Here is a 3556-nt window from a genome sequence, read left to right as displayed (position 1 = left end):
ATGCTTCACATAGTAATTTTTTAGGATTTATTAAATAATCGGAATATGAACATATAAAGTAAATAAAATTCATATAATGGTTTAGTAAAGGTCAATCTTTTGATCATGTGAGCGGGAGTGCTCAATTAATGACCTTCCCTCTCATACCTAAGGTTCCGAACTAAGACAACTTTGGTTATGACGTACAGTGGCCTTGGCACGAGTCATGGGTTTCCTAATTTCTCAAAATATTAAGTGGCGACTCTGAGATCTGATGAGGCAGTCCATTTTTGGCAAAATATTTTTTGCACTAAAATAGATTTTCTAAAATTTACCAAATGTGGACTTTTGTCTATATTTCATATTGCACTAGTGAGATTAGATCAAAGAGATCTCGGGAGTCCGAATTTTTTAACGCGCACGGGTACGTCCCGGGCATGTTACACCTAAACCAATATAATTCCCTTGTTGTTTGTTGGTTCACGGTAGAGATCTCCTGCAATGCCCTGAATAAATGCATTAAATCCCAACTCATAAGTAGAAGCATAATAGAAGCAATATACTTTCATTCATCATAATTTAATATACATGAGAGACAGATACAAGAAGGAATGAAAGTTACACAAATAGTCATTTGCCCTAATGGCATACATCTTTTCAAGTTGTTGCTTGGTTACAACAAAAATGAGCGTAGCTCAATCACAATTTAAAGCCCTTAGCTATACAAAATAGAAGCTCTTGCTCCAAATCCCTCCAAGCTATTGCATTGGTGGAGGCATATCACTAACACCTAAAAATGATTTTTCCAAATATGGTGAGTCAAAGCCCAGTAGAAACAATCTAACACAGTACATGAGCCTTAACAAAGATATAAGTAAAGTGTGCATATATGATGTCTGTAGTACAACCATTCATGTTTTACAAAATCATAATATACCAAGCTTTATATCCCAATCCTTGTTATCTCAATTTCATTCAGATCAGTCCATTTTATCTCAACTCAGGAGCCAATTTTCACTCCCCCAACTGAGACTACAACTCAATGGTTCTCAAATCTACAAAACAATCACACAAACACTTCAATTTTCTATTTTACGAAAATTCCGTCCGCAGAAATCGGCACCCATGTATACGCGCGGTTTCGGGACTTTCACCCTAGACATACAGGCCAACTTAATTTTATGGAGTCCATCACATTTCTCCTTTCAACATCATAAACATATATTGTATTTAAAAAACAGTCATATGCAATAACAACCAACAAGAAATTAGTTTCAATTCACTTAATCCTTATGCAATTTCTACAACAATCATAGTTATCCTCCACCGATAGCCAAATATAGATATTTCCAAATAGATATTTCCAAACAGATATTAAATCTCAAGATAGATAATTTATTCAAAATTTCATAGGTGAGTGGTAATACATATCCAACTCCACTATTCACATATATATTCATCTAATTTCATATTTTCAATACTAATTCCATTTATTTATACAAAACAAATATTTGAAACATTTTAGGACAAACTTCCCTCTTTCCCAAATATCAACCCAATTGTCAAAATCAATTATTTTTCCACAATATAACCTCATATTCAACCCCATAACCATCTATAACTCATTTACTTAGAAACCCCTCTCTTGATTCTAAACCCAAACCCTAGGTTTGCTCAAAACACTCCCAAGTCCCACCATTGTTACACAACGACCAATAACTAAGTTAAAAATCATAAGAAAGTGTAGAAAATCCCTACCTCAAAGAGAGAAGACGAGCAAAGCAATGATGAAACTCCAATGACAACCAAACCAAAGTCTATTTGAATCAAAACAATGCCGTTGAGGTGCCCTAAGGGGGAGATATCACTAAATCTAGATGAAAATGTAAAGAGAAGGTAAGTTTAGAGAGAAAGGGTCTCAACTATAGGGTTTAGAAGGAAGTAGATCTGAAAAAGTGATGTAAAAAGTCACTTTCGCGATCTGATATACGCACAGTCCGCTCAAGCTCAAGAAGTGACGCTCGAGCATTAGACACAACAAGTTGTTCTACTTGAACGCAAGAAGTGACGCTCGTGCGTAGAATACACACATCTAGTAGTTTTGCAGACAGTAGACCAATGCCCAAGGGCAAGAAAAGTTCGCTCGAGCTGAGCCCGCTCGAGCGCATAAAGAACTGCTTGAGTGTAGAATACACTCGCCCAATAGTTTTGCAGACCTGCGAAAGTACTGAGAGTTTGCAAATCTCGCTCGAGCGCAAGAAGCGCAGTTCAAGCGAAGAAACTGGGCAAGAAAAGTTTAGAAACTAATCAACAAACATGTCCCAAACACAACCACAACAACCCAAAAGACAAACTCAAGGGAAAACAAGAAGAATAAGAGATGGACAACAACATTAAACCATGAAACTCGAGTCTGGAATATAACAAAAGTCGGGTCCAAATCGGAATCGCTATATCTCCCAGACTTGGTTCAAGACCTGTCAAACAAAGCATACAAGGGACTTATTGAGAATTTTAAGTTGTATGTTTTAGCCGAGGGCATAATTGTGAATACCTTCGTGGACATGGAAGAGGGAGCTATAAAAGTGTTGTTAGTGGATGAGCCGAGCAAGCCGCCAATTTATTAGGTCGGATCACTTATCTGAACCGGTTTGAGTGATGGGTTAGAACGATCCGAGTGTTTGCAATAGTTGGATTATCAGTCAAGTGGGTCAGTAGTGTTTGTGTCATTCAGAAATGGTGGGACTCTCTCTCATGACCAGCTCACTGAGTTAGCATTAGGTTTGGAACAGAGTGGCCAAAGATTTTTATAGGTTGTGAGAAGCCCTAGTGACAATGCTAGTGTTGCATTTTTCAATGCACATAACGAAAATGGCTCTTTTCGCTTCTTGCCAAAAGGGCTCTTGGAGAGGACACAAGGCCGAGTCCTAGTGATGGCATCATAGGCACCACAAATCGACGTTCTAAGCCACTGTGCCACGGGTGAATTTTTGACACTGTGGATGGAACTCGATTTTGGAGAGCACTGTCCATGGTGTCCCTTTAAATGCTTGGCCACTCTTTGCAGAGTAAATGATGAATGCAGTGATGCTGACAGAGGGTCTGAAGGTCTCGTTGAGATTGAAAAGTGATGAATCTGGGCTGGTGGGACGAGAAAAGATTACAGAAGTTGTGAAAAGTCTTATGAAAGGAGAAGATAGGAAGAAATTTGCCGGAGAATGGAGGGACTCAAGGATGTTGCTGTGAAAATCTTAAATGATAAAGGGTCTTATGCAAAATCATTATCTGAATTAGCATTCAAGTGGAAAAATCAAAAGAACATTTGAGACCAAATCAATCATTATTGTGTTCCAGTTTAGTTCGCTGCATTTAGTTTTCTTTGTATTGGCTTAATTGTACTGTTGGATTTTTACGTATTTAAATTAAAAAAATCTTACATAGAAAATGAAATGGATCTTAAATAAATTGCACCACATTTTTTTATGATTGAGTGTTCGGTCAGTTTACGCGCACGTCGATTAATTTCGGGATTTACTTAAAGCTCTCCTTCACGTGAATTGAGCAAATCTTGGGTAGA

At 37.7% G+C, this 3556-nt stretch overlaps 1 pseudogene; it reads left to right on the top strand.

Moving 5' to 3' along the window:
• The first annotated feature begins 2543 nt into the window (after positions 1-2543).
• Positions 2544-3305, top strand: LOC145819338 (hydroquinone glucosyltransferase pseudogene; annotated as a pseudogene).
• Positions 3306-3556: the final 251 nt, after the last annotated feature.

The sequence above is a fragment of the Camellia sinensis genome, chromosome 2 (assembly GCF_055761805.1).
Source record: "Camellia sinensis isolate YWXY chromosome 2, ASM5576180v1, whole genome shotgun sequence".
NCBI lineage: Eukaryota > Viridiplantae > Streptophyta > Magnoliopsida > Ericales > Theaceae > Camellia > Camellia sinensis.
This window is presented reverse-complemented; position numbering and strand designations above follow the sequence as displayed.